The following is a 25,438-nucleotide window of genomic DNA, read 5'->3' as shown; positions in this document are numbered from 1 at the left end:
CTGGCTTTGCCTGGAGGACATGAAGTGGCCTTACAGGTGAGGCCTGAGGATCTCAGGCTCTCCGTGGAGGCCCAGTGGCAGAGCCAGCAGGCACTGGCCCCTGAGAGCAGATTGTGAAAGTTTCAGGCATTTATGAGCAGGTCATTAAACAGAGACATCATTAAAAATTAAAAATTATGTAAATTTCCAATTAAATAACATATTAAAAACAAAGGTAACAGGGAAACTACTCTGTATGATACTATAACGATAAATGCATGTCATTATACATTTGTCCAAACCCGCATCATATAGTACACAACACCAAGAGTGAACCCAGCATAAACTATGGACTTTGGGTGATGATGACGTATCAATGTAGGTTCATCAGTTGTAACAAATGCCCCACTCTGGTGGGGGATGTTGATAGTGGGGGAGGATTTGGGGCAGAGGGCATTATGGGAAATCTCTGTACTTCTTGCTTAATTTTGCTGTGAACCTAAAACTACTCTAAACAGTTAAGTCCACTAATCAAAAAAAAAAAGCTGAAGGTAACAAATACTCAAAACTCATCACTTCCTGATCATTTTACTAAATTGTTACTATTCCTTACGCTCTTAAGCTTATTTCTGTCTGTCGTATCTACACAGTGGAAATACTAGATAACGACTTGCTTCCACGGGCCTCTTCCCCATTCTTCATTCAAGTGACATCAAATCAAGAGCTTGAAATAAGCCATGGTGGGAACATTGACACCATGGAAATGAACAACTGCTATATATCAGGGCTCAATTTATATTGTTGTGATGAATTTTTTTTTTTTTTTTAGACTTAAGAAAGTTTGCAGAATAAACTTAAAGGGTGTTGTGTCTCTAGCTGCATTATAAATAGCACCTCAGAAATTGAGAAACTATGCTCCCGGCCCTTGAAAACTATTTTCTGAGTCGCCAAAGCAGTTGCTCGCATCTTTAAGGATCTAGTGACACACTCACTGATTCGCCCTTGTCTTACGTGTTAACACAAATGCAAACATCGACCTACGTCCCTGTCTTAAGAAGTTTCCTCTCTCTTCCATCGCCATCATAGGTCAGCCGTGGACGTGGGAGTGCAGCAACCATCTGAAAGCATTCTCTGAGACTCGACCGACTGTGTGGACCTTCCTGTGAAGCGTATTGCTGTCTCAGAGCCCCTGAGCCTACAGACTGGGCCCTCTCCTGGTCCCGGTGACTTCCTGTTATAGGCCTATCCCACCCCCGATGGACCTTGCCAACCCCCTCAGGAACCCCCTTTCCTGCATTTCCTGGCTCCTCGGGGTGTTTGGATGCCCCAGCCCAAGAAGGAGGCCCACCTGCCCCACCTGAGTGCTGGCTGCCACCGTGGCCTCTGACTTGGGGTGCGGTGTGAAGCCAGCCAACTCCCCCGCTCCAGGCTCACTGTGTGGCCCGCGGATGCCTCAGTCTCTACATTTGGAAAATGGGAAGGTGGCGCTTCCGGCTCTAAACCTCTGTGCCCGACTGGCAGACACACCGCTGGGAAGTGTCGGATTTGGGGCGGGAGGTGCTGCCTGACTCCGCAGGTGTGTGCACCTGACGCCGGCCTCTCCCCCTACCGCCCCACCCCCCGCCATGTTCTGCTGGACAGGACAGAAGGTCTGGGGTCTCCACCGCGGGCCCCATCGCCGGGGGGCGTCCGGAGTGTCTCACCGTCATATGGGAATGATTAGGGCTCTGGGCTGTGCGGTTCTTGGGGCAGGAGCAGGCTAAGATTTCCATAAACACGAGCACCGAGCCATTTATGGGTTTTACTAGAAATTTTATTGGCATTTGGTCATATTGGCATTGTGTGTGCCTTCAAATGTAAATTAGATTACTGGCAGTAGATTCGATTTAGCGGTGAAAATGTAAAGGGAGTGGGACCAGGCTGAGGACGGAACAATGGGCGACTGTTCTTGGGGCGGCGGAATCACAGGGGAGCCCGGTGGAGAGGGGAGCGATGCGCAGGACGGGGAGGAAGCGCCTGTCCCCACCACCAGCGGGAGTCCGATGAACTCGGTCCGGACAGCCACCTGCGTTTTCTGTTCCCCTGGAAGGCTCAGGGCTCAGAGGATATGCCCATAAACCTGAAAAACACATTGCCCAGATTTTTCGAGGAAATACAGTAATTGCAAATTCAAAAAGAAGGCCCGCATATCCAGGGGCCAAGTAGGTCTGGTGACGGACAGCACTGACAATAGCTGCCGTTTCTTGAGCACTCACTATGCACCATGCACTGTGCCAATTATCCTCGCGAAGTCTTAGGGGTGCGTGCCGCCAATGACGTCATCGCACAGGCGGGGACACCGAGACAGAGTGCAAGAGACTTGCCCCGGTTTCCCAGCTGGTAAGCGACAGAGCTAGGAGCCTGTGCATCGGACCATCACATCTCAATCCTCACAGGAGATTCAGTGTGCTCACTGCCTGGGTCCTTTCTGTATGGGCTTGGCTTCGTTCGTGTGGATGTGTGCACATATGCCCGCGTATCTGTGTGTGTGTGTGCCGCTGGTTAAGTATGTGTGTGTGCACACATGCTCAGTGTTTGTGTGTGGGCATGTGTGGGTGGGTGTGTGTATATGTGTGTGTATGTGTGTGGTGTGGGTGCTGGTAGCTGAGTTGGTGTGTATGTGCACATGCTCCGGGTGTATGCATGGGCATGGCATTGTGGGGGGTGTGGGGTATGTGTGCGATTAAAATGGTACCAGACTGGGGGGTTTTGGTGGGGGATGGAGCTGTGGGGCTGCAGGCAGGTGGCCTATGATGTCATGCCCACGCAGAAGGTGGGCATCATTGGGGTGGAATATGGCATGTCCTCTGGCCCAAGAACAGGCTCCGGGTCCTGGCCCAGCTACATGCTGGTACCACGACCTCAGGGAGGCCAGCTCAGCAATCCAGGCCTCAGTTAGAAAACTGGGAGAGGTGCCGTTTCTGAAGCCAGCATGCGGCTTTGGAACCAGGACCCAGGAAACGTGGGGCGCTTTTCCTGGGCTGCCTCCCTTCTGCGCTTCCTCCCTCCCAGTTCCCCTCCCCCTGCCCCAGTAATTCCAAGATGATGACTAGTGGGTGGAATAAACGCATCCAGGTTCATGGTGCCAGGCTGCAGGCACCAGGGCTTCGCCACGGCAGCACTTGCCTCCAGGCTTCACGGCCCGACACAAGAGGACCCCGGAATCGCTGGCCACCTGGGCCAGGTCAGGAAGACGCCTCACCCCTCCCTGTCTCACCTCCCACAGCCAAGTTCTGTCCACCCACCACCTTCGTTCCTGTGTCCAGCCCAACGCTTCCCCATGCCCAGGACTTGCCCTCCGCTGGCTCAGCTGGACTCCTGGGACACGCTCCTGACTGGATGGAACGAGACGGGGTGTGGCCGGCAGAAATGAGGGAGCTGAGGTGTGCAGGGCGAGGGAAATCCGGAGGCAAAGGTACCCTGGCTGGCATCAGGCTGTCGGGATGTCCCTGTGGGAAGAACAGGGGGCGTGTGTCCCAGGAGGACGGCCGGAAGGGCCAGCAGAGGCTGTGTCATCGGCAGCAGCCTGAATGTCAGGTGGAGGGGCTTGGCTTTCTTGCTGGCGACGACGGGGGGCCATTGGGTAAGGAAGCGGGGGCGTTTGACAACAGCTTCACTTCGGACTCCATCCGCAAGTGTTTCCTGAGCACCTCGCGCGTGTGCCGGGCTCGGCTCCAGGCTCGGGGAGGGGCGCAGTGGGCGCGGGAAGCAGAGCCGCCATCTGCACAGAGCGTGGCGTCGACGGAGGCCTCAGGCCAGACACAAGGAAAGAGACGCAAAAGGGAAAGTGATGCCGTGGGCTGGGGCGAATCTTCAGGTTGAGCAGTCGGCGGGGACCTCTCTGAGGTGGTGATGTTGAAAGTGAGGCCTGCACGACAGGAAGGGATGTGCTTGTCTTCGCAGACCTATCTGCGTGTTCACGTACACCATTTTAGTCGGCCAGGCACTGCACTGGCCACTGACTTGCAAAGTGGGGGTCGCCCTCACTTCACTGAAAGAGACACTGAAGCTCCGAGTGGTGCAGTGCCGTCCTCAGGCCCCTGTGGGACTGCGAAGCTCCCTGGGGGAGGCCTGAGGACACCCAAGAGAAGGCTGGCCTGGGTCTGGCTTGCTCACTTTTCCCAGCGCTGAACAAAGGGTAGCTGTGATCGACTCGCAGATACAGAGGACAATCTGGTGACGGCCGGAGGAGAAGGAGTTGGGGGGACTGGGGGAGAGAAGGGTTAGAGCAGTAAAAATGAGCAGTTGGCAGATGGTCACGGGGACGGGGAGCAGGGCCTGGGGAATGGCTAGGTGGAGGGCCAGGGAGAGAAGGAGCAATCAGGGGGATCATTTCATAAACTATATAAATGTCTAACCAACGTACTGTATACTCGAAACTAAAAATAAAATAAAATTTTTTTAAAAGAGGGCGTCTGTGATCAGTAGGCTTGTAGTCCATCCTAAGCTGCCATAGAACCGAGTGACGGCTTATAAATCCATGGGAGTTTCCAAAGATTTGGCCTGGGGACACAGCGCCTCGAGCTGTGTGATGATCAAGTGATGGTGGCCCTCACTGCCACGGCCATGGTGGCCCACGGGAGCCGCGTCGCAGGCAGAAGACCTCCGGTGGGTGCTGGCCTGCAGCAGACCTGAAAATCCAGCTCTATCCAAACGGCCCCGTGACACTGATGGGTCATTTTCCCATTGCGGGCCGGAACTAACTTCTTTGTACCATGGAGTCTTCGATGGACAGAACTCTCTGAAATTAACAGGAAAGTAGAGGTGTCCACACCTTAAAGACAGGACCAGGTTCAAAATACACAGGGCCCAGGGAGAATGAGAAAGGGCCCTTCGTTCAAAAACGATTAAGAATTTCAAGATGACAGCAACGGAGCATTAAGCTGAGTGTGGGGTCTCTCTGTGTGTCTCCTGTGCATCTGGTGACTGTCCCCAGGGAGGTTCCTGATGCCCCTCCCAGTGGCAGACAGCGACTCAATTTTCAGCTGGTCAGCATTCCTTTACGCCTCTCCTGTCTTCAGGGATAGGCTGAGTCATTCCAAAAACCAACATTCAAAAGAGGAGGCGGCTTTAGGCCTCTGTTGTTTGGAGAACAGAAGTCTTTACTGGTTAACGGGAAAACAACGTCAAGGCGTGACCTCCATAGGCATTCTGCTCCGGATGCGCCGCCCATGGCTGCGGCAAAACCCTAAGCCTCTGAACGCACTGCTGCCCTTCCGGCCAGCGTCCGGGGTCCAGGTCCTGCCTGGCGCGCTTCCTTGTCCTGTGATCTCGGCCAGAATACGTTTCCCTCCATGACTCGGTGTTCTCATCTGCAAAACTGGCGGTGGGGAGGAGGGTAGCTGGGGCTGAACCCCGATCTCCTTCTCCAAGTATGTCCTGGACTGATGTGGTTATCAACACACCCATTGACGGGAAATTCTCATTAAATTCATTAAAGCTTTCCATTATTTTGTTGATTTTTTTTTTTCCAACCAGTGCCCCAGGTGAGAGTTCATGACATTGTCAAGATTAAAACCGCATCAGAGTAATCTTGAGTGTGAGTGCGAAAGACCTCAGGCCGGATTCGCCAAGCGAAGTCAGGTTTCCACACGACACAGGACCGCGGAGCCCCGTGAGCGACGTAGGAGAAGAGTGAGTGGCACAGAAAGATGCTAACTAAGTACAGATGAGTAAATAAAATAGGTTTAAAATGGGGTGTACGGCATGATTCTGTTTGGGGAAGAAAACGTTTACATAACATTTATAAATTTCCACTATATAGAACAATAAAAGATAAACCCCAAATATTAAACGTGATTCTGGGTGGTGGGACCTCACGCTTCTAATTTTCCTTTTTCTTATCTATATATTACCTTAACTTTTTACCATAAACATGCACGACTTTTGTAGTGAGCAAAAATAAACGGCGTTTGCTTATTTTATTCGAGAAGCTGGGCACTGCGGGGTTTGTGCAACGATCCCGGCTTCCACATTTGGCTGTCCTATCTCCTGACCCGCTTTAGGACCGGGCCGAGAGGGTGGGTGAACTCTCCACGGAGAGGGCGCAATCTGTTAAATGGCTGGACTCCTATTACGGGGTTCCTGCACACGCCTCAACTTGTCTCACCAGCCCTCTTGCCACTTGTAGGGGACCTGCTGCCACAGACATGCAGGCCGGCCTCGCAAACCTCATGGCTGAACACGCTCCGGAGCCCCTGGTCCACCCCCACCCCCACCCCCACCCCCAAGGGCCCTCCACCTGAAAGAGATTAGCTGGGACCACCAGAAGCCTGCAACTCTAATCTCAGGGATTTCATTTCTTGTTTCCTTCGACGAGTTCCTCCAGGTGTTTGGAGTGATTAACCAAGGGCCAGGCTGCCGGTCACTGTGCCACCATTGTGTCCTCAGCCCTGTTTCCTTGCCACGTGGCCTTTGAGAACGACCCCAAATAAAAATGGCCAGTGCAGACTGCTGAGCTGGCTGGGCCTTTTATGGGCAGGATGTGTGAGGGTGGGGAGCTCACCCAGAGAGAGGGCTGTACAGCTCCGCTTAGAGACCCAGCAATAGGGACTCGCCGGCCCCCAGGCGCCTCCCTGGTGTCTCCTGCATGGAAGGGGTGTGACACCTCAAAGACTAAGGCCTGGCTCTGGGAGGCTTTTCTTTCTTTTGGTGGGGTTGGTTTTTGCTTTCCTGCCGGGATGGCCTCAGTAAATCCCCCTGATTGCCACCCAGCGGTGAATGAGATGGTCTGTTGCACAGGCAGCTGGCCCCCAATCCGGCAGATAAAGAGGGATGCTTGCCCCAACATCCTGGGTTTCAGGCGTTGTCTCTTCCCTTGGTGTGGATTACCCCGTTTTCTTGGAAACACCCTCCCCCACCCCTACCCCGGCTAAAGAAGGCTCTTTCCAAGCAGCAGAAGAGACAAGAAAGCTTCAAACAGAGGTAGTGGGGGGCGAGTCCAGCCTAGGTAACCCTCTCCCCTGAATTGGGACTTTTTCTAACCCTACGGTTGCAGCAGAGTTTCAAAAAGCAGGAAATAAAGAAAAGGAGGAAGGAGAAAAGACAAAAGCCAAGAGAAGACACTTGGAGCCACCCTGGCTGCCACTGCTCTCCCCTCCTCTCCAGAGCTGGCCGGAAGCTCGAGGAGCCCACGGACCCTGGAGTCTTCAAACCGAGGCTTGTGGGGGGGCCGAGCAATGCTGAGGCCACATGACGAATCTTTCTGGATAGCGTCATGGCTTCCTTCAGATTCTCAAAGGCTCACGACTCCCTTAGGGTGTAGATTCACTGACCTTGTCCAACTCCATGTTATACGTGGGAAAACTGAGGCAGAGGTGGTGGTGACTGTCCCCAAAGTCACGTGGTAGAGAAGCGATAGCACCAGGGTGCCCAGGACCATGCCACCTGAAGTCAGGTTAAGATGGCACTGGGGGCTGGCATCACATTGGCGTCATGCCCTGCTTAATAATAATAAAAATAAGAGCATCTGCTATGTGTCAGGCACTGCTAGAAGCATTTCACACGTAATAAGTCTTTAATTCTCAAAGGATCTCTAGGAGGTAGCTTAACATTATTATCTCCATTTCATAGATCGGAAAACTGAGGCAATAACTTATTATAAGTAATAATAACAACTTATCCAAAGTTACAGGGCTAATAAGACATGGAGCCGATTCTGAGCCAGGCAGTCTAGCTGGGGACGCTGTGCATTCAACCACGTCGCAGCCACTCAGGTGAGCGAGCCGGAGGTGGCAGCCTAGAAGAGCACGTGTGTGCTTTGGAGATTCAAAATCTGGTTCTGCTGTTCATTATGGGACAGTTCTCACCCTCTCTGAGCCTCAGCTTTCTCGTCTGGCAATTTCTACCTCTCAAGTTTGTTGGAAGGATCGAAGGAAATAAAGTAGAGAAAGCGCCTCACCCCGCCCGGCACATGGGAGGCCCACAGAAGCGGAACTATTTGCAGGTGTCCCCATCCGTAGACCAGCCTTGTCCATCTCCAGCGCGCATCCTTATTCTGCCTTCTCAAAGGTCCATATCCAAAGCATCATACAAAGCCCTCACAAACGCCCCCTTGCCCAAAGCCATTCTCAATTCCTCAGTGACATCATCTCTTAGGTACAGCTCTCGTGACATTGAACATTTCTCGCCTATGTTAGAATTACTTGTCAATGCCCACCCTTCCCCCCACCCCACCACTACTTCCTGGGTGCTCCTGGAGGCCAGGCCACGGATTTGTAAACCCTGAGGACTTCAGGGGCCTCTAGAGTCACCTGCTCAGTGCAGCTCGGTCCACACCACCCGGGCACGTGCCTGTCCTCTACCTCTGTCTACACTCTTCCAGGAGCAGAGGGCTCCCTGCTTCCCGAGAGCCATCGCATGCTAGACACTCCTACCAGAATATCTCCTTCGCGGGCAAGGATGCTGAGGCACAGAGAGGCTCTGAGCTTTCCTGAAGTCACACAGCTAGTAAACACAGGGATGGGACTCGAGCTCACGTGGCCTGGCTCTTGACCACTATACTCTGCGGTCTCAGCTCAGGTCGGCACTGTAACGTACCCAGTGCAGAACATTCTTCTGAGGATTCAGTAGAAATCCACTTTCTATTTTTCTGGTTTCTTTCATCCAAGACTCCCGAAGAATAAATCTGATTCTGAGTCAATCTTTGTGTCTCCTGCCATAAATTCCAGTGCTTACTTAGGGGCACGATAATGTTTATTGAGTAAATTATTCATTTCATGATAAAGCTCAACGTTTTTAGAGCACCTTAAAGTCAGTGGAGCGCTGCCGCATACGCCAACCGCTCTGACAGTCCCAATCATCTAAGAGGAAGGAAGACAGGGCAGGGGCGACGTTCCCATTCGATAAATGAGGAAACCGTGCCTCAGAGATGTGAACGGCTTGCTGAGTACGCACAGCTGCTGAGCAAGTCGACCCATAATTTTCCTCACAGTTACCCCTCTGCTCTCCCATCTGCTTTATTTTAAACACTACCATGCGGATAGATTTTTATTAGGCATCGTACTAGTTTCCGAGGCTGCCATAGCAAGGTGCCACAATCTATGTAGCTTGAACAACAGAAACTCATTGTCTCACAGCTGTGGAAGCTAAAGACCTGAAATCAAGGTGTTGGCAGAGCCACGCTCCTTCTGAGAGGTCTAGTGTGAAGACACCCGTCATGGGCGATCAGGGACCCACCTGCTCCAGTGGGACCTCATCTGAACTAATTACGCCTGCAACGACCCTCTTTCTAAATAAGGTCATTTTTGGAGGTACTGGGAGTTAGGACTTCAACATGTCTCTTTTGAGAGGGACACGATTCAACCCATCACACGTCATATGTGTTATTCATATGCACATTCGTAGCAAGTATTTGGTCATATTCATATTCAAATACAGAGGTAACATAATCAAGAAAAAAATCATCAAAAGAGATGGACAGACAAGTCACACGGGGGAATGCAAATGAATGTATACTGAAGAGTTCTGTTTATTATGATTAAAAGAAATGCAAATTAAAGAAACTTGGATGTCTCGCTGTTTTCTTAATAGAGTAGCAAACATTTTTAAATAGTAATTTCCATTGCTGGTGTGGTTGAAACAAACCTAACAAGTGCATTTCTTTGCTGGTAGCTTCCTAAATTACTATAATACTTTTGCGGATCAATAAATCACTATATAGCAAAACTATGAAGGCCTAGAAGTCAAAAGAAACATACATGAAAATACCCATCCTGTGTTCTCTATAATAAAGAAAACTTGGGAACTACTTAAACATCTATAACGAGAGGATTATTTTAATAAATTTATCAACAAAGATGGCCATTGAAGTAACTGCGAAAACTAGGAAACTGAGAAAATTAGGAACAGAACACACTCGACCTAACGCACAGGAAAGTTGCGACGTATAAGGAAGTCTGACCATTATTGCTGAACCTGGGTCATTAATGACGTGAGCTGTAGACAGAAACGAAGAAAAGGAAACTTGTCTTTGTCAAGTTTAAAATCAAGGTGCTTTTAAATATCGTTTTCATTCCTAAATTGCCTGAATTTAGAGTGTCTTACTTTGAGCATCCCTCAGTCAGAATTTCGATGCGGACTCGGGCATGGTAGTTTATTTGGGAGGTGATCCCTGAAAGCGGGGTGAAGAGGGGAGGGGGAGGGGGAGACAGGGGAGGGGAGGAGCCAGCACTGGGACCGACGCTGCTGCTGGCCTGGGGGCCCAATTACACTGGACCGCCACACCTTAGGAACCAGCCAGGTGAGAAATGGAAGGCAGAGCATTTATCCCCCGGCCCCTGGCCCCGCTGGTGGAGGGCTGGACCAGGGGCGGTCACTCCCTGCAGCTCCCTCTGCACCTCTAAGGGGGCTGAACGGGGATGATGCAGGACGTACCCTTGAGAGGGTGTCACGGGAAGGTGAGTCTGAGTCGTGGCTGTGACAGAGATCAGAGGAGGGTGGAGGGAATGTGAAATGCGTGCCAGAGGCATCAGTGACAAAAAGAAAAAGAAACCACCCCAGTGGAAACACAGCGATAACAACGATCAACTCATCGATAACAATAGCCAGGAACAAAGGCACTTCGCCGGCATGGACTCATTTAATCCTCACCGCACTCTGGGTGGGTGCGATTACACCTCCATTTCACAGGTAAGGAAACTGAGGCACAAAGCGGTTAATGTTTTTGTGCTATGTGTCCAGTTAGATGTGGCAAGGATGGGGCGTGAACACCGACGGTTAGCTCCAATGGCCCTGTGCCCTGTCTAGATGCAAGCTATAAATCGCCATTTTACCCGTGGCAGGTGCAGGCTCAGGCAGAGAGAGCCGTAAGCTCAAGGCGCCAGTAGAGAACTAGACAAAAGGTTAGCTCTCTGCGGGATAAACCACCTCTCACCGCCCCGTCCTGAGGGCCAAGGAACCAGCAGGTCAGTAGGAGAGGACACTGGGCTCCCCAGAGAAACAGAGTGCCCCCCCACCACCCCGTGGCCGGCATGACTCAGTGATTGCTCCACCTGGTCCCTCTCCCTCCGCCCCCCAGCACCCAGCCAGGTGGGTGTGGTCATCCTGTATAGCGAACACTCAGGATTCAGAAGATGAAGTGACTTGCCCACAGTCCCACAGCTTGGAAGAACCAGAGACCAACGAGAGTCTGACCACTGTCCATCCAGAATCTTTTAGAGATCCAACAAAGGTAAATCAAAATGCGGGAAAATCCCTGAAAATCGAAAGCAAATGAAACGAGTGAACCTGGTGGCTCAACTACACAGACCAGAAAGACTTCAAGAGAAAGCACAGAAATCTGAATAGTCACAGTGGAATCTGACCTAAGGACAAAAAGAACTGAAAACATTTTCAACTGTTTTAGGCGGTCATGTCGTTAAGTACGAATACTGACCTAGTTATCCTGAAATATTACGCATGTGTATTTAGGATGATGTAAATAAGGAATTCTCTTTCAAATTCGAAGCCATCCTTCCTTCCAAAGTGGTGACTTCTTCCTCTTCCTCCTCCTCTTCCTTGGAGCCGTGTCTATTTCGAAACCCTAAGACAAAGTAAGGGTGGTTTTCGGCATCCTGAGCCGGGCGTGTGGTCTGACTGGCACTTGTCTGCGGTAGCCTAGGAGGAAGCAGCTCGAAAAGGAAGGGCACGCCTGGCAGAGGGAACGGCAGGGGCAGGGCAGGGAAGCGCAAAAGGCTGCCTAGGCATTCAAGGTAAGGTCTTCAGGTGAGCGGAGTGTTGGGACACAAGGGGTCCGGAGTGGGCGTGACTCTGGAGAAGCCACGTGTCCAGCTTAGTATTTGACCCCTTGCTGTGACCACTGGGCAGCTTGGAGCTTCTTGGCTGTGCTCAACAGCATCTCTGGGCTCCTTTTTGAGACTTTCAGGTAAAGATACCACGTCGATAAGACCATGTATTAGATCTGGGGAGGAACAGAGATAATTGTGTGCGCCAGCCAATCGCGAGTCTGTGTCAGGCTGGATTTAATGTGGGGAGATGTGTAGCTGGCTAACTCTCTATAGTAGCCGCCACATGTACTCGACAACTCCCTGACGGACAAAATCCATCTGTCCCACCCAAGGCCAGCATTGAGCCTGGGCCTCAGAGGGAGGTGGGGACTCCAGCATCCCGAGGCCCTTCTGATAGCCATGCAATCTGCAGGGGCCCCGTCCTAGTTTCTAAGCTGGACACTCCTATGAGGCAGTGTAGAGTGGCTGCCACACCCTTGGGCGCTGGGGCCACACCGCCTGGGTTCAAATCCCACTGCTGCCACTCACAAGCTGTGGACCCTGGGAAAGATAGCTTAGTTATTCTGAGCCTTATTCCTCCCCCAACAAAACGGTGATAATAACTCCATCCACCTCATGGAGTCATTACGATTAAGCAAGTTGCTATATGTCAGATGCTTAGGACGGTACCAAGCACTCTGTGTATTTGTTTACTATTATTATTGTGGTTGTTGTTGCTGTCATTTATTTATTTATTTATTTTAGGCCAGAGGACGCAAGGATGAAGTGTAAGAGACACAGCTGAGCAAACAGCTGAGAGGACCCTGGGGACTGCCCGGGTCTTGGGGTGATACTGGGGGCTTTAGAGGAGAGGCGAGTCTGCGGGTGGCAGTGAGGCGGATGTGTGCTGTTCGCCGAAGCTGAGAGCTGGGGACAAAATCCGCTCGAGTCCTGGGGAAGTCGATGGCCACAAGCTGCCTCTCTTATCTTTACAGCTGATTTAGTTTAGGATTTCATGCTTAGGACGTGGTTCCATCGTGTAGCGGTGAGCACGTCTGCTTCACACGCAGAAGGTCCTGGGTTCGCGCCCCAGTGGAGCCACGGTTCATGGTCCATGGCCAAGCCACCTTCAACAAGCACGGTTCATGGTCCATGGCCAAGCCACCTTCAACAAGCCAGGTGCTGTAGGCGTAAATAATTAAAAAAAAAAAAAAGATTTCATGTTTATTTTGCTTTACCACCTAACGTGACTGTGTTTGATTTAATACAATAACATGCCTCTCATCACCACCACCCTGCCCAATAGTCAAGGAAAGCTGGCATCGCAGGAAGCCACGCTCTGTGCACCCACAGCATCCCATACCTGTCCCCAAGGCCGTTTGTACCTCACTTTGAAGAACTCAAAGCAATCGTAATTCTCACTCTTTGAAAGAAATGTGTCATTGTCCCCATTTAGAGGTGAGGGGACAGAGGCTCTGGGATGACAATAACTCAGAGTCGCAGCAGGCAAGCGGTGGGGTAGGGGCAACACCAGTTCTTTCTGTGGCCACTCCAGGTGGCCAGACAGGAGTTCCAGACCAGTGTTGCCTCCCGGGACATTGACACCAAGTTTATTGGTGCTGGGGCCGCCACAGTGGGTGTGGCTGGGTCAGGAGGTGGCGTTGGAACAGTGTTTGGCGGCTCGATCACTGGCTATGCCAGGAACCCGTCTCTCGAGTACCAGCTCTTCTCCTATGCCATGTTGGGCTTTGCCCTGAGGCCATGGGGCTCTTCTGTTTGATGGTCGCCTTCCTCATACTCTTCACCATGTGGAGGCTCTGTGGGGGTCACCTGCCCATCGCTGTTGCTTCGACTCCAGGCCATGTTGGTGCTGGAGTATGCTAAGCTTCACCGTTAAATACAACGTTTCTCTCTCTAAAAAAAAAAAAAAATGGTGACCTCAAATCACCTAGAGAGGGATGAGCTTGTTCTGTCTCGTTTGCTCTGTCTGAAGAGGCAGGGATGAGCCGTCCTCATTCCAGGTTTGTGCACAAGAGAAGTCCCTCCTTGAGGTGACAAGAGCCATGCTTATGGTTTAGGGCAGCACCACTAGGCTGAATGTGTGTGCCCCCAAAACCCACGTGTCGAAACGTGGTCCCCAAGGTGATGGTGTTAGGAGGTGAGGCTTCTGGGAGGTGACTGGGTCATGAGGGCTGAGCCCCTCTGATGGGATTAGCGTCCTTATAAAGGAGACCCCAGAGAGCTCCCTCGTCCCTTCCACCACGTGAGGACACAGTGAGGTGACGCCATCCATGAACCACAAAGTGTGTCCTCACCAGACACCAAATCTGCCAGCACCTTGACCTCGGTCTTCTGGCCTCTGGAACTATGAGAAAGACATGTCTGTGGTTTATCAGCCGCCCAGGCTGTGGGATTTTGTGGCGGCAGCAGGAAAGGACTAAGACGAGCACCATTCACTAGAGCTAACCCCAAGAGCAGCCCAGCGCCGAGCACAGGAGCACGGCGAATACGCAGCATGATGTGGATGCAAGATATGGGTGGGACTTAGCAATAGAACATGAAGTTTAAAAAGGCACCGGAAATAACATTAAGTAAAAACAAACAAACAAACAAAAATACGGCACCAAAGATTTCATACAGTATGATACCTTTTTAACACAATCAAATGAAAACAAAGGTATTGCAGGAGAATTTGTAGAGATTCGATAAAACTGCATAAAATGAACAGCAAGGTCATGTTGAATATGGGGCTGGGGCCTTGATGGTGGAAAGGATCGTATTGTTACACGGCGATTATTGTTAAGGTCTTAGCTGTGTTTTGGGTGGCACTCGATAGGTGTCTATTACGTTATTAAAAATAGCGAATTGAACCAATGAAACGTCTGCCGTGGCTGGACTAACAGTGACGGGCATATTGTTATTTTTTGACAGGGAACAGAAGCGGCAGAGAAGTAAAGGGAACCGGACCTTGTGCCCGAACGGGGACTCTGGGCAGGGAAACGGGATGGCTCTGACCGAGGCCGGAGTCGTGAGGCCGGGGGGAGGGGGCGGGAAGAGATGGATGCGGACGGTGGGGGCTCCTCCCCAGGGACACAAGCGGAAGCGGCACTGACCCCAAGACAGGTCTCACCCCAGGGGTCCCGATGGTAGATGCGGAAGCCTTACAAGGCTCTGAGGAGGTGGCCTTGTAAGTGGAGCTGGGGGCCCGGGCAGAGCCCAGAGGGACGGCGAGTCCACTCTGGAGCCTCAGGGAGTCCTCCATAGTCTGGGTTCCCCATTAGTGGTGACACCTTTGGGGTCACTCAGCCTGTACCAGTCTCTGACCTGCCAGGGTGCTGCTGTTGGGGAGGGGGAGGTCACATTTGTCCCTCTGGCTTTGGGGACAGCCAAGAGTGTTCTGAAGAAACAGCCAACGGAATCCTCCTTCCAACTGTTAAAACTCCCCTTTACCATCCTAAACTAAAAATTCCTGGACCCTATAATGTAACTACACACAATGTTACACGTCAGGATGATGCTCTGAATGTTATGAACAGGAATGTGAAGCAAGCGATTTATAACAGGTGCATTTCAACAGGAAACACACAGCCTGACGACACCGGAGACACAACGAAGCCAGGGCGTGAGGCGTCCCCCAGGCGCATGGCTGACGTGTGGAAACTGCCCCTATGTGACGGACACACGGACGCACATGCGCTGGGCTGGCACCTCACAGAGCGGATGGCTTGGTGCCCAGGCAGGTGTTTTCTGAAAGGAGGACAGTTCTTAATCATGTGCCATTGACTGATATGACCATTTCATTCCAGAAACATTCCGTGCATATTTCAACCTCGCAGAAAAGCCTGAGTTTAGGAATAAAACAGAGTGTGGCTCTAGGGCAGGATCCCGCAGCTCCGCTGAATGTGGGATACAATCCTTCTTTGCTGCTGGGCGGTCCTGCACATCACAGGGTGTTCAGCAGCATCCCTGGTCTCTGCCCGCTGGATGCCAGGAGCATCCCACACCCGGTGCGACAACCAAGTGTCTCCTGAAATGTCTCCTGACATGAGCAAAATCACTGTCAGCTGAGAACTGCAACTCTGGTCTTGGACAGTGGCATAAAGGTTTTTACCGTTCTTACAGTAAACATCCTGTTGGGAAGTCCTCTGTCGTGTGGGACTGCCCTGGGCGGTGGGCGAGGGGGGATGCTATCTGTCCAAGAAATGCCAGGTCTGCCCCCTCCTCAGTTATGGTAACAATCAACCCCACAGCAACTCCACTGCTGGCACAAAGCGGGTGGGACCACGTGGCCTGTGGGAGCTGAGAGCGGCCCCCGCAACAGCCAGCAGCAAACCGAGAAGGCAATGACCTGAATTCTGCCAGCAAGCTGAACGAGCCTGGCAGAGCTCTAGATGAGCCCACAGCCCTGGCCGGCGCCTCTATCTCCGCCCCGTGAGACCTTCCCTGACCCACGCCCAGACTCCCGACCCACCCGAACTGCCAGATGATAAAGTGTGTTCCTTTAAGCCGCTAAATGTGTGGGGATTTGTTATACAGCAACAGAAAACGAACACGTTTTTTTCCTACTTCTCCTCCTTCCTTTTCTCCCGGATATTTTAAACATATCCGGGGCATCTTCTGTTGTTACACATGATGCAGAAACAAAGCGCAGAGCAGACTTTCTCAGTGTTCTCTGTCATGTGGCCCAGAACGACGGAGCTTAGCCAGCGCGGGAGGCGCGCACGCGGCCCGGGGCTTCATTCTTTCCGATTGCCACAAGACAGACTTTTCCCTCCGAAGGGCATTTTTGCCACATTCGTGTCCTTTAATAGTGGAGCTAGGCGACTATCTACAAAGAGAAAACCTCCCAAGGAAAGGGACGATTGGAGTTGTGACATACCGTGAGGGGAGTCCTGCCTTGTCCCCAGGAGCGTCTAGACGTTCCCTTAATTCGTGGGCTTGCTCGGCCACACTGTCTTTTCCTGTTACGTGCGTGTGTTTATCCCCCTGCTAGCTGTAAGCTTCGTGAGGGCAGGGAGCCCATCCCGAGATCTCTCTGCCAGGCACATGCGAGCTCCCCAAGTGTTGGCTGATTTAGGGGACTAGGTCAGCCACGATGAAGCGGGTGTAAGCCGCTCCCCAAATTCCATCGGTCTCTACTCCGGCCCTATTTTCATCTGAGTGCCCAAGTAGTAAAGGGGAAAAACTTTGGAGACACACTGTCTGATTCGATTCCCAGGCTTCAAACCTACTGAACGTTCATATTTCTCAACCTCTCAGCCTCAGAAGACCCATCTTAAAAACGGTCGACCAGAAAGTTAACATATGAGAAATCTCTGGGCCCGTAGTAGGCCTTCGGTTCAAGTTTTTCCTTTTCTTTATGTTCTTTGATCTCGTTTCACTTTTTCCCCCTCTTAAGAAAACCAAACAGGTTTTTGGCCTCCTGAGCAAGACCCTTCTAGAAAGAATTCATGTTAGAACCGCAATAACAAGATTTGGCAGTAGCTTTGGCGGCTGCGTTTGAATGTTTTCAGGCTGTGGAAATTCACTCTGACAATCACCGATGACCAGTTTCTGGCCTGGGCCGAGACCAGGCGGGGACGAGAGGGGATTGTGATGAGGGTGGGGGTACGAGAGGCAACCACTGGGAGGGAATGGTTTGAGGGTGAGTCCCAGGGGCAGGAATGTCACACTGCTTAGCATGTGTCCCAAACTCCAGGCATCTATCTGGAGCGAGGCCTGTGAGGCTGGGACACGCCAGTCAGGTAGACGAAGGCGAGCCCCAACCTCCATCACAGCCCAGAAATAGGGAGAAAGACCCCAGACGGCATCAACACCATGGAAAGGATCCGTCAGATGAGGTCTGGGAGGAGGGCTGGGGGCCCCTTGAAGTCAGGAGAGATGCTTGGCAGAATGGGGAAATCGGTGAAGTTGATTTTTACAGACTAACGGGAGCCACAGGGCCTGCTGGATTTTAAGCTTCTTGGGAGCAGAAAGCGAATCTTACCCATCTCACCCCCAGCGCCCGCAGGCACGGGGAGCACCCAGAGTCGCTGAGCGCACAAAAAAGGGAGGGGAAGAGGAAACACGGGCCAGTACGGAGGGCGTGACTTGCCTAAGGTTTAGTCTCAGCAACTCTTTCCCCTTCAGGTGTCAGTGATGGAGAACAGGTAGAAAGGAGACCTCTCCTGGGTTGATTTTTCCTTTAAAAATTACATGAGCCTTTGGGGAGGGAGTGGTCTTCTCTGAATGGCTTTCAAGGCCTTCCCAGGTGGCGGGGTGTCTCAGGTCCGTTTGGCGCTCCGTTAGCACTCTGTGCAGGCGGCTGCCGACCAGGTCTGTGTAAAAAGCTGACAGCACGCACGGCCCCTTGGTCAGCCTGACCTGGCCCCAGAGTTAGCTGATGCTCAACAGGATGGTTTGGACAAGATGCCATGAAAATTCCTCCTGGCTTCATTTTACCCCCTCGTGCTGGTGTCGGTCATCATCTCTCACCTGGACGACTGTAATAGTCCATTCCTGTCACTCCACTGTCATTCTCTTTAATCTATTTGCAAATACAAATGGGCTCATGGGGCCCTGTCCCTCTACGCGCCTCGGCTTAGAACCCTTCGGTGGCTTGGATTTAAAACAAAAGGGAAAACAGCTCACTGTCTCCGGCTCCAAGCCCGCCTCCTGCCACTGCCAACCTCTCCTTCAGCTTACTGTTACCCTTCAGTCCCGTACAAACGCAAAGAACTCTCTCACCTCAAGGATACTGTTACTTTTGCCAAGAAGACTTTCCCCTCAATCATCACATTCTTATTCTCATCCTTCAAGTTTCAAATACTCCATCCCTGCCCGCCTCCCTGAAGTAGATCCATAGTGGTGTCTGGCATAGGGCTCTATTTGTATCTCTTATGATGAATATCAATGTTTGGTAATTCTACATTATTTTGTTTGTCTATGGCCTGTTATGTAGCTGAACCACCAGCCAATAAGCTCCCTGAGGAGAGGGACCATGTATGTCTTGTCTACCACTGTGCACCCCACAGTACCTGGAACATAGTAGGTAGTCATTATATACATGTTGAATAAAAAATGAATGAATGAAGAGATGAGTGAATGTCTCAAGTCCCTGGTGGCAGACTTTATGCAGAGAATATTCAAGAAGACTACCCTGCTTGGTAATACACTGAATAAGGACTTAGTTTAAAGTGATCTTAGGCAGAAACTACGAGCAAAGATGCTAACAAAAGAAAGTGACCAGGCCAGGGAAGTGCAGTGTAGAATGAGAACGCAGACTTTGAAAGATGAAACATCCAGACTGAGCCAGACCCACAACCAGCACCTTGGTCACTCCAGCTAAAAGCAGTCACTGTCCCTTGGTGAAGAGGAAACTAGAAGTAGATGTGGCAGCCCCAGTGGTCCCTGCCTGGTACAGAATCATGCTAGAGTATGACCCACTCATAGTACGGATGTCTGCCATTCTCGTCGAGTCATGTTGTCATCTTCAACGAATGAGGATTACCAAGCTTCCTGGGGGACTTCAGGACTGGGGTCCGGGATGGTGGGTCCTACATCACCATGATCGAGGTCATGATTCTAGACTTCCTCTCATGCGCTCATACTGGGAACCTTGTGACTTTTCTGGCAGGAAATTTAGCAAGATGTATTAAGAGTCTTGAATATAGTCATGCCCTTTTACCCCAAAATTCCACTTTGAAGAATCTACCCAAAGCTAGGGTCAGAAACGTGCACTAGGATACCAGTATAAGATTTCTCATATAAGTGTATGTTTAAAAGCAAAAGAGTGGGAAAATGAGAGCATCAAATATCCAATGATAGATTGGATAAGCGAATCATGGCCTCTCCATGTTATGGAATATTATTAGCTGATAAAACTCACAGTTCCAAGGAAATTGTAAAACCATGGGAAAGTACTCACAATGCAATTTGGCAGCAGGCAGGAGGGCTGAGGGAATACAACTTTTTATGCATCTTATTAAAAATAATACTTAAAGTTTATGACATAAGAAACTTCAGTTCAAAGCAATATAACAGACCACATGTTATCTTCCGTGAGTCCTAAAGACTCATCTGTCTTTAAATTTTTCATAGAAGCAGCAGCTAAGGGAGGTCTATTTGTTTGCCCAGGATAATCTCATTCACATTTTGCAATTGTTGCATGGATCTAGTTTACATCCACATGTATGTTCTAATAATGACCTTTAAAACATACACACCAAATAACATCTGTACTTCCGGTGTTCAAAAAATAGGTTCCCCAATGTAATTCTAAGTGAAAAAAAAGAAAAAAAGAACCCATAAAATACAAAATCTGGTATATAGTATAAATTTTCTTTTGTAAGAGAAACACACAGACACAGTTACTACCAGGATGTGTCATGAAGGGCAGGAAACCCTCACAGTGGCCCCAGCGGCCATTTTGAATTCTGAGATTTTCCTGCATTTTTCTGACAGCCACAGAGCTTGAAAAGCTCCCTCACTGATTCTTCCCCGAGACTGTGTGTACTTTCTAATGGCTTTCAATTCTATAAGCATCTAGGAAGCATTCCTTCTAAGTCGGGTATACCTCACACGTCATTCCTTTGAATCCTCAAGTAAGTCGGAAGCAATGGATCATGATACAACCCTATTCACCTATGAAGAAACAGAGGCCATGTCGCAAGAAGCAAAGCTGGGACCTGAAGCCAGGTTTCCCAGCGACAACACTGGCTGGCTTTCCACCACACCACAGCTGCCCTTTTGCTCCAAAGCCAGGGAACTTGATGAACCCTGCCGCCTCCCGTGAAGCTCTGCAGACATGAACGTCCATGTCTGCTCGTCTGACATAGTCGTGGTCCTCAGCTTCCTGGGACTGAAACACTCTCCTTCCCGGGTGGGGGTCAGCCCTTTAGCTCATCCCTTATTTCATGAAAGGCAACGCCCCACTACCTGTAAATCATCCTCCAGACCTTTCTATTAGGCAACTCCCCTTTGGAAACATGATGTCCCATGTAGGATGCATCGTCTTCTGGACCCCATCAGTCAGGCAGAGCAAAACCAGAGGTAGCACGTGGAGCTGCAGACCTGGAACAGATTACAACCGAGGCCCAAATGCACAACGCGGCAAGGAGAGGGGCCTTACGAATCAATCAAATAGTGCCCTGCCCGCTACGGATGCCCGCGAGGCTCCTGGCGATGGGAGTGGTTCACGATTTTTTTCTTATTTTAAACTTTTTATCAAATTCTGGTTGGAACATAAGATCAATCCCAAGAAGGTTCGTACTGGAAGTTTCCCTGGGCCTGTTACCGACCCCATGTTGATAAAAAGGCTGCCTGCACTCCAGCCTTGATGGCTGTGAGAAACGACGCAGTACAGTGGGGACGTTTGTTTGGTGAAACACAACATCTCTTGGTCCTCAGAATAGACGCGAAAATAACCAAGAGGAGGAGGAGATGATTCGCCATTTATTCAGGGTCCGCCGTGTCGCTCGCCACGTTAGGCACTTTGTGACAATTGTCCTATTTGCTCATGGGAATTGATGAGGGGCCAGAGGGTTGATGTGTAAAAGGCGAAGCTCACCTCACGTGGAAGTATTGCAGAAAAGTTGCCAAAATCGGACCGGCGAGAAACCAAGCAGCACTTGGAGAGTTGGAGAACTCAGGTTTATTATGCCAGTGGACTCAGAAGAGCTAACACTCTGAGGATCTGGGCCCGGAGCTCAGTTGCAACATTCTTTATATAGAACTTATTTGGCATGGGCTGATTGATTAATTTGTCCTCAGATGATTACAAAGCACAGGAGTTGCTATGGGTTACAGACAGTTACAAAGAGTTACAAAGCGTGGGAGTTGCTAGGGGATACAGGAAGTTACATTTGTTGCTTAGAACAAGCAAAAGGGAAGATGAGTCTTTGGTTAATTTCTACAGAAGCAGAACAAAGAACTGATTAGCCTTTTGAGTGAAAATTCCTCTTCAGAAGGGGTGGGATGAAAATAATAGTGCTTATTAGTTACGGGCTTGCAGTTTGCAAGGATGCGGCGGCCTTGGCCTGTTAGCTATTAACTCTCACATTTTCCTCATCAGCTTTGTGAGATGGATACTGTTACTATGGCCATGTTACAAATGAGACAACCGAGGCCCAGCAGAGAGGTGCAGCATCATGTCCCAGGCCACACAGGTGGTAACTTACAAGCCAGGGCATGAACACAGACCGTCTGCCCCAGACCATGCGCCCGTGGCCCCTACACTGAAAGACTGTTCTTTTTTTCTTAAGAGGGTCCCCGCGTGTTGTATAAGCTTCAGACTTTACAAAACCTGCGTCCACCCCTACTGCTCACACCCTTCGAGGCCTTCAGGACAAAGTCCAGATCCCTCAACTGCCCTTCCTTGGGTCCTCTCTCTGCACGAACAGCTGTTCAACCTTGTTGACTCTCGGCCTCTCTCTGAACATCTCCTGCTCTTCTCTCTGCTCCTGCTCAAGCTGTGTCTCCTGCCTGGTGTGCCCTTCCCACCCCCGGTCTTGCTTAAATACCTCAACCGTGTGAAGCCACCATGGCTTCCGAGCCACCCTTGTCCCTTGTCCTCCTGCCTCCACAACTCCCTCACGATCACTTTCTGGGTTAACATTTGTGAAGCTCTGAGAACGAGGCCTGGCCCAGAGCAAGCATCCTATGTTCATTAAATAAAACAAAGTAAAAATAAAAGGAGAAGCTTCATGTGTTTGTTCGCCCTGAGCCCTTGCTGTGGAAAAGGTGTCTTATGCCCCATTTTGCTGGGGGCAGAGTTGGTTTAGGGCCTCGTCCCGGTCTAATCAGTAGCAATACCCACTCTCGCTCCTGACAGTGTCTTGGCTTGTATGCTAAATTACTGGTCATCCGTCCCATGGAGTTTGTTTTCTGGTTAATTCTTTAGCATCTTTGAAGATTCAACTAAGAAATCTTGTCCTCTAAGAATATAAACTGTGATGTTTTCGGCTGCAGGTAACGAAAGGTTTATTACAGCACAGAACCAGAAGGCCAGGGACGAAGTGGCTCCAGGTTAATTCTGCTAGAATGAGCAAAAAGACACAGTATCACCTATGCATGAAGAAGACTAGAGGCAGAAAAATGGGGTGATTCCTCCCAAAAGAGGGGTTTTTTGTTTGTTTTAAATCAGTGAGGAAAATGTTTCCCAGAAACTCTGTCTGCCACCTACCCCAGGTGACTTCCCCTCGCATCTAATTGACCAGACTATATCACATGCCCACGGCTAAACCAATGGCTGGTGGGAAACAGGAGCTTCTTTGTTGGCTTGGACCAATCAGGATTCATTCTCTGGAGCTGGGAGGAGGCTCGACCTTCTAGGAGTAAGTGGCCACCATTAAAAAATATTTGCAGCAGGCAGCCTTGGCTGTGGAGAAGAGGGAAGCATATCTGCAGGTCGGCCACCAACACTGTCCTCTGTACCTTCCCTGACCCTCAGGCTGGGAGGGGCCCCTCTTCCTCTGGATTCCCACGGCCTGTTTCACTACCTCTATGATAGCACTTACCACTTCGCTGCTTATCTCTATGTCTCCTGCCCCAGATACTATTAGCTCCACAAGAACAGGACGCATGTCTTATCCACCTTACTCTCCCCTCAGCTCCTAAGCACAGGGCCTGGCACCTTATAAGAGCCAAAGAGTATTTAAATGAGTACATTTCCTCCATGGCAGGATCCCTAGAAAGTGTTACATAGTCTATGTTTTGGATACACTTGATGAGACACTGAACACTGGGGAAATTCGAGGATCTTTTCTAGCCACTCTTAAATTGTGCATTCCCTGAGCATGAGGCCTGTGCCGGGCACATCTCTGTACCGGGCACGGTGCCTAATCCATGGTACAAGTTCATATTTTAAGATCCGACACCAAATAGACAGGTTTCCAGGCAATACAGCAATGAAAAAATGAACTCTGCTACATGCAGTAGGGATGAACCTCTCAGACTTAAGGTTGAATGAAAGAACCAGACATATAAGAGTAATTGTGTAAGATTCTATTTAAAGTTCAAACGTGGCAAAACTAATTCTTGGTGATGGAGAGGAGTGGCCACCTGTGTGGGGTTTGAGAAGAGGGGCACTAGGCACCCGGGTGTGGACTAGAGATGTCCTATCTCTTCACCTGGATGGTGGTTACATGCGTCCGCGTGAAAAACCAGTTAAGCTTTAAACCGTGATGCATCCAGACAATGGAGTATTACTCTTTTTTGTTGAAAAGAAACGAGCTATTAAGCCATGAAAAGACATGGATGAAACAAATGCATGTTATTAAGGGAAAGAAGCCGATCTGAAAAGGCCGTATATGACATGGTTCTAACTATATGATGTTCTGGAAAAGGCAAAACTATGGAGACAATAAAAAAGATCAGTGGTTTCCAGGGATTAGGGTGAGTAGGCGGAGCACAGAGGATTTTTAGGGCAGCGAAACTATTCTGTTTGATACTGCCATGGTGGACACATGTCATTAAACATTCATCCAAACCCAGAGAACGGACAGCACCAAGAAGGAGCCCTAATGTAAAGTGTGGACTTTGGGTGACGATGATGCGTCAACGCAGTTTCATCATTTGCAACGAGTGTGCCGCCGTGGTGCGGGATGCCGGCGGTGGGGGAGGCAGGGTGGGGGCAGGGAGCATGCGAGAAGGCTCTGTACCATCCGCTGTGAACCTAAAACGACCGTAAAAAATAAAATCTATTTCAAACATTACCGAGCTGTAGATCGTACAGCGCATGATAGCTCAAAAGGAAAAACTATTCTCCTCCACAATAATATGAACTAGCATTTACTAAATTAAACGCTTATTGAAAGCCAGAACTTGCCCTAATCCTGAACTTTTGGTATTCCTATTTCTTTACCACTTTCATTTATTTATTTTTATTATGGCGGCGTTGGTTAACGAAATCCAGTAAATTTCAGGTGAACAATTCGACAATAAGGCATATATATATATTGCATTGTGTGTTCACCACCCATAGTTAGAGTTCTTTCTGTCACCACATATTTGACCCCTTTTACTCCATCTACCTTCCCCCCACTCTGGTAACCACTAGTCTATTGTCTGTGTCCATGAGTCTCTGTTCATTTGTCCTGTTTGTTTGTCGCTTTTAGGTTTATATCTCACATATAAGTGATATCATGTGGTTCTCAATCTTTTCTGTCTATTTCATTTCATTTAGCATGATTATCTCGAGGTCCATCCATGTTGTCGCACGTGCCGGTAGTAGGAGGGCACGGACTACCTGACTTGCTCTCCATCCTGCCCTCGGTGCCTAGCATGTGACAAAGGTTTGTTAGGTAGAGAAATGGGTGCCATGAAATGACACAACCCTCCCCACCTCCGCCCATGCTGTAGGAATGGGTACTCTTCCCATTCTACAGAAGAGGAAACCAAACCTCTTCGAGACAAGTGTCCTGGGCCACACAGCTGGCAGAACCAGGACCTGTGTCAGGTTGTCCTGATAGAAAGGCCTGCATTCTGAACCTCTGTGCTCTATCACCTTCGATTTTCAATGACATTGAACCCTGAGGGTTCGAAGTGTTCAGAAGGTGTGCTGGTGAAGCTATTCACAGGAGTTAGCCACTGTGGTCGTGTTTTCCCTAAATTAATTGCTCTTGTCTCTGGGACATGGTTACAAAGGGCCCTGATTGTAGCTGTGATAAAGGGACAGTCCAAGACCAAGTTCAGCCCGTCAGCCTGCCAATAGCTTTGACACCTTGATTCCCTGTCAC

At 50.1% G+C, this 25,438-nt stretch overlaps 2 long non-coding RNA genes and 1 other non-coding gene across 3 annotated transcripts in view; 1 reads left to right on the top strand and 2 right to left on the bottom strand.

Annotated features, from left to right (window-relative positions):
• Positions 1-1,787: 1,787 nt before the first annotated feature.
• Positions 1,788-12,065, bottom strand: LOC120619659 (uncharacterized). Its single transcript, XR_005657587.1, has 3 exons — positions 11,393-12,065; positions 7,293-7,457; positions 1,788-2,098 (listed from the first exon to the last, which is right to left on the bottom strand). It is a non-coding gene; the product is annotated as an uncharacterized LOC120619659 (long non-coding RNA).
• A 106-nt stretch (positions 12,066-12,171) lies between these two features.
• Positions 12,172-25,438, bottom strand: part of LOC120619658 (uncharacterized) — a 60,932-nt gene continuing 47,665 nt past the window's right edge. The window contains exon 3 of the long non-coding RNA XR_005657586.1: positions 12,172-12,905. This is a non-coding gene — a long non-coding RNA (uncharacterized LOC120619658). The remainder of the gene's footprint in view (positions 12,906-25,438) is intronic.
• On the top strand, positions 12,752-12,824 carry TRNAV-CAC (transfer RNA valine (anticodon CAC)). Its single transcript has one exon. It is a non-coding gene; the product is annotated as a tRNA-Val (tRNA).

The sequence above is a fragment of the Pteropus medius genome, unplaced genomic scaffold, assembly GCF_902729225.1.
Source record: "Pteropus medius unplaced genomic scaffold, Ma_sr-lr_union100, whole genome shotgun sequence".
Classification (NCBI taxonomy): domain Eukaryota; kingdom Metazoa; phylum Chordata; class Mammalia; order Chiroptera; family Pteropodidae; genus Pteropus; species Pteropus medius.
The sequence above is the reverse complement of the archived record's forward strand: the minus strand, read 5'-3'. Positions and strand labels throughout refer to the sequence as shown.